The sequence below is a fragment of the Capra hircus genome, chromosome 18, assembly GCF_001704415.2.
Source record: "Capra hircus breed San Clemente chromosome 18, ASM170441v1, whole genome shotgun sequence".
Taxonomy (NCBI): Eukaryota; Metazoa; Chordata; class Mammalia; order Artiodactyla; family Bovidae; genus Capra; species Capra hircus.
Genome location: NC_030825.1, coordinates 26,344,413 through 26,354,766, shown reverse-complemented (window position 1 = coordinate 26,354,766; position 10,354 = coordinate 26,344,413). Strand labels below are relative to the sequence as shown.

Below are 10,354 nucleotides of genomic sequence, written 5' to 3'. Positions count from 1 at the left end.
GACAACAGAGGATGAGATGGATGGCATCACTGACTCTATGGACATGAGTTTCAGCAAGCTCTGGGAGTTGGTGACGGACAGGGAATCCTGGCATGCTGCAGTCCATGGGGTCGCAAAGAGCTGAACACGACTGAGCGAGTGAACTGACTGACAATTCACAGTACTATATATATAGAATGGGCTTCCCTGTTTGCTCAGCTGATAAAGAATCTACCAGCCATGCAGGATACCCTGGTTCGATTCCTGGGTTGGGAAGATCCCTCGGAGAAGGGATAGGCTACCCACTCCAGTATTTTTGCCTGGAGAACCCACATGGACAGAGGAGCTGGTGGGCTCCAGTCCATGGGGTCGTAAAGAGTTGGACAGGACTGAATGACTAAGACATATAAAATACATAGGACTTTCCTGATGGCCCACTGTTTAAGAATCTGCCTGCCAATGTAAGGGACATGGATTTGATCCCTCAGGAAGATTCCACTTTGCCATGAAGCAACTAAGTCTGTGCCACAACTACTGAGTCTGTGCTCTTGAACAAGACAAGGCACCATAATGAGAAATCCAGGCACCCCAATGAAGAGTAGCCCCCACTCACCGCAACTAGAGAAAGCCTATGCATACCAATGAAGACCCAGCACAGTTCAGTTCAGTTCTGACTCTTTGCGACCCCATGAATCACAGCACACCAGGCCTCCCTGTTCATCACCAACTCCCAGAGTTCACTCAAACTCATGTCCATCGAGTCGGTGATGCCATCCAGCCATCTCATCCTCTGTCGTCCCCTTCTCCTCCTGCCCCCAATCCCTCCCAGCATCAGAGTCTTTTCCAATGAGTCAACTCTTCGCATGAGGTGGCCAAAGTATTGGAGTTTCAGCTTCAGCATCAGTCCTTCCAATGAACACCCAGGACTGATCTCCTTTAGAATGGACTGGTTGGATCTCCTTGCAGTCCAAGGGATTCTCAAGAGTCTTCTCCAACACCACAGTTCAAAAGCATCAATTATTTGGTGTGCAGCTTTCTTCACAGTCCGACTCTCACATCCATACATGACCACTGGAAAAACCATAGCCTTGGCTAGATGGACCTTTGTTAACAAAGTAATGTCTTTGCTTTTGAATATGCTATCTAGGTTGGTCATAACTCTCCTGCCAAGTAGTAAGCGTCTTTTAATTTCATGGCTGCAGTCACCATCTGCAGTGATTTTGGAGCCCCCAAAAATAAAGTCTGATACTGTTTCCACTGTTTCCCCATCTATTTCCCATGAAGTGATGGGACCAGATGCCATGATCTTAGTTTTCTGAATGTTGAGCTTTAAGCCAACTTTCTCACTCTCCTCTTTCACTTTCATCCAGAGGCTTTTTAGTTCCTCTTCGCTTTCTGCCATAAGGGTGGTGTCATCTGCATATCTGAGATTATTGATATTTCTCCTGGCAACCTTGATTCCACCTTGTCCTTCTTCCAGCCCAGCATTTCTCATGATGTACTCTACATAGAAGTTAAATAAGCAGGGTGACAATATACAGCCTTGACGTACTCCTTTTCCTATTTGGAGCCAGTCTGTTGTTCCATGTCCAGTTCTAACTGTTGCTTCCTGACCCAGCACAACCAAAGATAAATAAATAAAATAAAATAATAATAAACAACAAGGACCTACTGTATAGCACAGGGAACTATACTCAATATTTAGTAAAAACATATAAAGGAAAAGAATCTTAAAAATAATATATGTCAATATACACATATATGTAATATATATGTAATACATATATATGTAAAGTTAACTGAATCATTTTGCTGTACACCTGAACCTACACAGCATTTTAAGTCAACTATATTTCAATTTGAAAAATCTAGCCCTTCAAACTTAGAATCCTGTATCTTAAACTCTTAATAATCATCATAATATCAGCTATATTTTTGAGTTATATGCTTTTTTGCATGATCTCATTTAATCCTCCTTATTTTTATCCTGGTAAAATACACATACCTTAAAATGTACCATTTTGAAATGTACAGTTCAAGGATGTTTAGAACCATCACAATGTTGTGTGTGCAAACATCACACTCCAGACCATTTTTAGCAACACACCCCATGGACGGAGGAGCCTGGTGGGCTGCAGTCCATGGGGTCGCTAAGAGTCGGACACGACTGAGCGACTTCACTTTCACTTTTCATTTCTATGCATTGGAGAAGGCAATGGCAACCCACTCCAGTATTCTTGCCTGGAGAATCCCAGGGACGGGGGAGCCTGGTGGGCTGCCGTCTATGGGGTCGCACAGAGTCGGACACGACTGAAGCGACTTAGCAGCAGCAGCAGCCAATAAGCAGTCACCCCCCACCCTCAGCCCCCGGAACCACAGATGTGCTCCGGACCTTCTGTATAGATGGATCATACGTCGTGCTGATTGTGTCAGTGCAAGAAGTCAGCCCGGGCTTAGGACGGGAATATTTTTTTGGTGTGGAGAAGGGGGCGGGCGGTGTTACTGTCTCCCGCAGTGTCATTGAGGGAGAAAAGTGTCTATAAACCGGACATGATGACAGCCCCGGACCTGGATTATGTATTGATATATGTAGGTCCATATCGGACTGTTTGGAAGGATACACACGAGACTGTTAACTGGGTCCCCTGCGGTGGGGTCGAGGGCAAGGATGGGGGAGACTGTCACTCTTGAGTCCCGGGAGAATGACTTGCTCCTTCATATTCCATCACAAAGTCTGTGTTTACCGGGATCTCTAAAGAAATGGAATTTCTGAACGCGAGTGAACTACTTGAGTGTGGCTCCCAGGGTGGGCTACTCACCAGCTGTGCAACTTGGGTAAATCACTCACCCTCTCAGAGCCTCAGTTTCTTCAACCATAAAATGGGCACATTGTACCTACCTCCTAGAGTTGGTGGGAGAATTAGAGGCTGTACTGCTTGCCTGGCCCACAGTCAGCTGTTTTCTCATCATGGCTCCTCCTCCTCGCCGGGCTGGGAGGAAAGCTGCTGGGCATTAATACACTCTGGTCCAGCGAGGCCTCAGTCCTCAGGGCTGGCAGGGAGGAAGCTGCCCATCGCTAGGAGGTGAGTTTCTGCAGCTGTGCCCAGCGCATAGTAGGACCTCACTACATACCTGTGGACCGAAGGACTGTGAGGAGGACAGGAGATTTGGGTTAGTCACTGCCACCACTGGGCTGACCTGGGCTGCTCCTCCTGTTCATGAGGGTGGTGGCCCTGGAGGCGGGGCAGAGCTGAAGGGCTCTAGGGTCCAGTCGCCCCTGTGATGCCCATGTGGGAGCCTCAGAATGACCTACTCCCCACAAAGCCAGGGGCGAGCCCAAGGGTTTAGCAGTATCTGAACAAGCTTGGGGCTGAAAGTAGGGGAGACAGCTACAGAGCACCCCTGGAAGAGACCCAGAGCCCAGACTGCAGAAGAGCCAGCTGTGCCCCCAGAAATCAGATGCCAGCCACTCCGGGACCCCACGAGTCCCACACCACCTACAACAGCTCTCCCTTCTGAGTCCTAGGACTTTCAGAAAGCCTCCGCCAGGGCCACTGGGGCTCTCAGCAGAAGCCTGGGGCTATCAGGGGACGTGGGGACGAGGCAGAGAGGGACTTCAGAGGACCTCACGCGCCAGACAGAGGGGACCCGGCCTGACGAAGGCCCTGCCAGGCTACCTGCTGCCCGCTGGTGGCTGGTGACCAGCCAGCCCCAGGCTTCCAGCCCAGCCCAGGGCTACAACTGTAACTCAACGTGCACACACCTGCACACCTGTACCCATACACCCACCCAGACAAATCAACCTGCTGGCACACGAAAATAACCATGTGTGCATGTGCACGTGGCTGAGAACGCCCAGCCACCGACACGCAGGCTGATACCACCCCCAGCTACATCCTCCTCCGAGACGCACCTGCACCTGCGGGAGCCACCCGATACAGACAAACGCATGTGCTGGGATTCAGGTCTTCTCTTAATATTTTTTTAAACATTAAAAAAAATGTTTTTTTCTTAAAAACATTTTTTTTTTCCCCATGGGCTATATGTCACAAAGCTTTTAGTGTTTCCTGGCCTCCATCATTCAGCTGCTATGATTTCTGTCTTCTCTGCACAGGCTTTAGACTATTATTTACTTAACCTTTTAAATGGAATTTTTTAAGTTAAATGTATTTCAAAAGGGAACTTCATATCCCTATTTAAGCGGAAAAATGCACTTATCTAATATATTGAAAAATAACACTGTTCCTAAGATTATCAGTGGGACAGGCCCTCTAGATTAGTTCTGCACACCCATCCAAGGGAGGCATGATTTCAAGCTTCATGGCCCCCATGTGGTGGGCAGAGCAGTTTTATAGTCCCTGGGGGTCTATGTTATGGATGAAGAAAAGCAGGGGCTCCGGTTGTAGAGGCCCTAGGGCTCAAACCGGCTCTCTTGCCCTTGCAGCCTCTGCCCTTCCCTGCGACGACCTCTGCGGCCTCAGCCTTGCAAACACCTCCCTGGTTGCCTCCAGCGCCACCTAGTGGTGGAGTCTTGCATCAGCCCACACAGAGACACCCTCCGCGGCTCCCCTCAGGCACCCTATCCCCTAGTCCTCCCAGTCCCCGTATCCTTCCACCTGCTTCCATCATCACGGGCGCTCTGCTCCATGCCCTCACCTCCGTGCTCTGACCTTGGATTTGCGGCTCTCAGTGGAGCAGCCTTCCCTCCTATACCCCTTGTATGTCTATCATTTCTCCTCCCTCTTTCTCCATGAAATTCCAGCTCCTTGAACTGTAAGCCATCAGACCACACTGTTCCTTCCCTTGTGACTCCTCCAATGGACCCCATCTCACTTTGGCTAGAACACACATTCCTTACGAAGGCCTAGGAGGCCCTACGTGATCCGTCCCCCCGCTTCTGGATCCCTTCTCCCACCACCCCCCTTCACTCACCGCCAGCCACCTGCCACCTTCTAAGACAGTGGCTTTTCGGACCTTGCTCCTGCCTCAGGGCCTTTGCGCTTGCCTTTCTTGCCACTTGGGCAACTCTTCCCCAAATCTTGGCTTGGTTTGCTCCAGCTCATCATTCAGGTATCACCTCTCAGAGCCCTTCCCTGACCACCGTCTAACCACTTGAACTTCTCCAAGCACACCACTCTAAAATATCCCTCACCCCATCACTTTCTCTTGCTATGCTTCCCCCGCCCCAGTCCTTGCTGTTTTGGGTCCACTGGTTCCCTTGTTTCATCTTCGTGGTCCTGCCAGGGTGTGAGCTCCATGAGGGCAGGCACACTTGCCACCAGGAAGGTCCTGAGTGCGGCACTGAGTGTTGACCCCGTGGCATGTGCCTGCCTGCGTGCTTGCTGGCCAGCTATGCAGCAGGAAACACAAGCTTTTGCACAGTCAGACCTGCGTGAATACAAGAGGCAGCACAGAGTCAGCTGCTGCTGGATCCCTGGGTACCACCATGGGCAAAGTCACTCTCGGAGGTGCCAAGTCAGAGACAGCTACCATTTATCTCCCCCTGCTTCCACCCTAAGGACTTGCTTCCAGTGGAGAACTTGCTTCTACCTTTTCCCACAAGCCTGCCCTACCGCTTTGGGAATAGGAAACCTTCCTGGCGAGGCACAGAGCAAAGCCTGTAAGGAGTGGCCCCCATATGGGTTTGGTCTCAGGCAGAGCCTAGGGAGGCGCTTGATTCTAAACAAGTGACACGGTCTGTTGGCAGCAAACCCCCGTTGGCCAATATGGTGCATAAGCCTGAGGAGTGGGACCCCTAACCTCCAGAGCTGGGACCCTTTGTCAGTCAGGGTTCTAGCAAGAAACAATTCATAGGAGATTAATTATTTGCTTGTTTCTGTCTTACAAGGAATGGGCTAATGTGATTGTAGAGGCTGGTTGGGTGAGCCTGACATTTTAGGGCAGACCAGCAGGCTGGAAACTTTTGAGAAGCAGCTGACGCTGCGGTCCTCAGGCTTAATGGAAACCTCAGTCCGGCTCTTCTGATCTTTCACCTAGTTGGATGAGGCCAACTCAGATGTAGAGCATAATCGCCTTTACTTAAAGTCTGCTGACTGTAGGTGTTAATGATATCGGCAAGATAACCCCCCAGCAACACCTAGATTAGTGCTTGAATAACTGGGCCTAGCCCAGTCCACCCTTTATCAGCTAGGTACCCTCACAATCTTAAACCGCACTTACCTCCAGATCAAGTCAGTGACAAAGCCTTGCTTCCATGGAATGTGATGTGACTATCCCGCCCATAATCCAAACACACTGATCCTTTCCCCAGGAGAGGATGCCAAGTCCTTGGTTGATGGTCACTCTTCTCTATGCGATCTTGTAACTTAAATCCCATGATGCAGGGGGCTTCCCTGGTGGTCTTGTGGTTAGGACTCTGCGATTCCGCTGCAGGGAACCCTGCTGATCCTTGGCCAGGGAACTAGGACCCCACACGCCACGTGGCTAAAGGAAGAAAACATTCTGTGATGTAAAGCTAACTATTTTTAATTCATCTTATGTTACATGACAAGGAGATAAGACAAAAATATTTACTTCATATGTACGATATATCTATCCATAATATACAAGTTTGTGTATGAAGCTACCAACACAGCACAACAAAATGAGGAAGAAATACTCATAATTACGGGCCTCATTTCTGCAACTGGTCACGCAGATGTAGTTGCTATTTACAACTACTGTCTTTCACTACCCATTTCACACCCTCAGCAGCCACCTCAGCTGGTCATGGTTGCTGGGGTGACCGAACCTTCATTTCTGAAGAGTCAGGGCCATTAGTAGTCCTGCCTTCATTGGATTTTCCAGCGACAGGCAGGGTAGCCCTAGGGATCTCCTGCATTCCCATGTTCTTCCTTATCTTCATTTGTGTAGTAGCAGCCCAGTCTCCTCTTGATAGTCAGATTCAACCAGCCAAGCCAATAGGATAATGCCCTTCTCTGCCTGTTGGTTCTGGAGGCATGAGAGCCCGAAGTGGCCGGGGAGCTGAGCTACGAGTTTGATGGAATCATCATCGTGTCTCCTGGAAGCGCTTCTCCCTGTTGTGGGTTGAACTGCATCCCAAGGTTGTGCCCATCCAGAACCTCGGGATGTGAACTTCTTTGGAAATAGGGTCATTGCAGGGGTAAATCTAATGGCTCAGCAGTTACTCAGAAGGCAAGGGATTTATCTGCAGCGAATAGCAGGTGCCAATCTTTCTCTTGCTCTGGACCCCACTCAAAACAGGCAGCCTTCCAGGTCACTTGGGCCTGAAAGTAAATAAGCCAGGAGTGACACACCCAAATGAGGACGACATTGCTCCAAATCCAGAGGACAGTTATATGTTGTGCCTGGTTTCTTTGGCTATAGGAGGGGCCAGATGCCAATAACTTGTCTGAAAAAACCTATCTTGACACACACCCAACCATTGCATCACTAGAAATTTCACTGAGATGGAAGGCCCCTGACTCTTTTTGGAATTTATTTCCCACCATCTGACAATGCAAATGTCTTAACCGTCACTACTTCTTGCTCACTAGGTGGAATTCCCATTTATCATCAGTGTTCGGCCGGTGGGATATTTTGTGGACGGAAAAGGTGATCAAGGTCCCTGCAGACCAAATTGTAATTACATTGCGCGGCAGAGTTGATACACCTGAAGCAGGACAGTAAATGAATATTTTTGGTCTAGCCAACTGAAAGCAAACTGCTGCTCATGGTTTTAACTAACAGGTATTAAGGAAAAAGCACTAGTTGGATCAGTAGCTGTAAACCAGGAACCAGGGGATGTGTAATTTGCTCAAGTAATGAGACCACATGGAAGAGCAGCTGCAATTGGAGTCACCACCTCCAGTCACCAATGAAAATCAGTTTATGATCACCCATGTCCACACATTTCAAAAAACAAAGATCATGGCATCTGGTCCCATCACTTCATGGCAAATGGACGGGGAAACAATGGAAACAGTGAGAGACTTTACTTTCTTGGGCTCCAAAATCACTGCAGATGGTGACTGCAGCCATGAAATTAAAGATGCTTGCTCCTTGGAAAAAAGCTATGACAAACCTAGACAGTATATCACTTTGCTGACAAAGGTCCGTACAGTCAAAGCTATGATTTTTCCAGTAATGTATGGATGCGAGAGTTGAACCATTAAGAAGGTTGAGTGCCAAAGAATTGATGCCTTTGAACTGTGGTGTTGGAGAAGACTCTTGAGAATCCCTTGCACTGCAAAGAGATCAAACCAGTCAATCCTAAAGGAAATCAACCCCAAATATTCATTGGAAGGACTGATGCTGAAGCTGAAGTTCCAACACTTTGGCCATCTGATGCAAAGAGCTGACTCATTGGAAAAGACCCTGATGGTGGGAAAGATTGAAGGCAGCAACAGAAGGGGATGACAGAGGAGGAGAAGGATGTAATGGACATGAGTTTGAGCAAGCTCTGGGAGATGGAGGACAGGGAAGCCTGGTGTGCTGCAGTCCCTGGGGCTGCAAACAGTCGGACACGACAGAGTGACTGAACAACGAAAGTCATCCTCCGTGACCCACCTGTCTTCTGCAGAGAATGAGGGTTGAACAGAAATGTGGGGTCAGCACCTCTGCATCTCTAAGGCCCTGATGGTGGCGCTGATCTCTGCAGTCCCTCTGGGGATGCCGTATTGGTCTCCGTGTACATTTTCCTGGGTAGAGGCAGTTCTCATGATTTCCACTTGGTTTTCCATAATAAGCCTCACTCCACAAGTGATGGAACCAGTGTGGGGATTCTGCCTGTTGCTACGTACAGGCGCACCTCAGAGATACTGTGGGTTCAGTCCCAGGCCCCTGCAATAAACCAAATATTGTAATAAAGTGAGTCATACGAACTTTTTGGTTTCCCAAAGCCCATAAAAGTTATGTTTACATTATGCCATAGTCTATTAAGTGTGGAATAACGTTATGTCTAATAAAACAGTACATACCTTAATCTAAAAATACTGTAGGGAGTTCCCTGGTCCAGGGGTTGGTTGGGCATCTGTGCTTCCAGTGCTTCCTGGTTGGGGGAACTAAGATCCCACATGCCACAGGGGGTGGCCAAGACACTCAAAAATAAATAAAACACATCATGCTGACAAAATAGAAAGTAAATAAATAAAAGTACTGTGTTACTACCCTGAAGAAGGAAATGGCAACCCACTCCAGTCTTCTGGCCTGGGAAATCCCATGGCGAGAGGAGCCCGGTGGGCTACAGGTGAGAAGTGTGTCCTGTGGACCCTCCCAGGGCGGGTGAGCAGGCCTAAATTCACACTAAACATCCCAGTCTCCCTATGATGAATACGCCTACAGTATACAAGGTAGTTCTGCCATGTCAGCTTCCTTCGTGTGGGCCAACTCTCAGCCTGCGTTTCAGCCAACTTAACTATCAGAACCATTTCTCATTTTTCTCGCCGAAACAAACAGAATCTCTGCTTAATGGGGAGGGAGGTGGGAGGGGGGTTCAGGATGAGGAATACATGTACACCCATGGCTGATTCATGTCAATGTATGGCAAAAACCACTACAACATTGTAAAGTAACTAGGCTCCAATTAAAAAACAAAAAAGAATCTCTGCTCAGTGGGCTGTTAGCAAATCCAGCCTGGGCTTCCCTGGCGGCTCAGTGGCAAAGAGTCTGCCTGCCCGTGCAGGGGACATAGGTTTGATCCCTGGCGTGGGAAGACCCCATATGCCACAGGGCAACTACTGAGCCCGCAGGCCTAGAGCCCGGGCTCTATAGTGTGAGAGGCCGCCACAGCGGGACGCCTCGACGCTGCAGCAGGAGAGCAGCCCCCACTCACTGCAACCAGAGAAAGCCCGCGCAGCAACGAAGAACCAGCATAGCCAGAAATAAGTAAAAAAACAAATTAACAAAAATAAATCCAGCCTGATCCAACTTGCTATTGCTTCCACCACTAGCCCACACCCATTAATAGTATCCATTCTCACCCCACCCTGGAATTGGCCGTGTAAGTCGGAAAAATCATACAGTTCTTTAGGTGTGCCGCGCAGAGCTGTTCACTTCTTGAGGCCTGCTGGGACTTGAGTCTGATTATACATGCAGAAGCAAAGGGAGGCGCGGGAGGTGCAGGTCCTGAGAAGACTCAGTCACTTCTCTCAAAGGAACTCCCTCAGGGGAGGCCATTACAGTTTCTTCACCCAAAGGGTTAACTCCCTTAGAAATAGGTGAAAGAGCGTCTTTTGACAAAGATGACTTGGACCCTTTCTCTATTAGCCAGAACATAGATCCGCTTGGCTTCTGATCCCCTCCCTAGCCATCTAAAGAGTATTTACCTCCATTTCTCATTATGGATGTATAACGTCACTTCTCACCAAGCACCTATTTGCTGCATAGAATGTCAAACAAGTTGTTCATTAACAGT

General features: G+C 48.7%; 1 long non-coding RNA gene across 3 annotated transcripts; it reads right to left on the bottom strand.

Moving 5' to 3' along the window:
• On the bottom strand, positions 1,438–9,050 carry LOC102189982. 3 transcript variants are annotated; one of them, XR_001919451.1, is made up of 6 exons: positions 8,919–9,050; positions 8,509–8,781; positions 6,160–6,423; positions 4,912–5,367; positions 2,879–3,126; positions 1,438–1,482 (listed from the first exon to the last, which is right to left on the bottom strand). It is a non-coding gene; the product is annotated as an uncharacterized LOC102189982 (long non-coding RNA). The 3 variants fall into 3 exon arrangements; XR_001919449.1 differs by lacking the exon at positions 1,438–1,482 and adding an exon at positions 1,553–1,588; XR_001919450.1 differs by lacking the exon at positions 1,438–1,482 and adding an exon at positions 1,553–1,588 and having other exon boundaries at positions 5,132–5,367.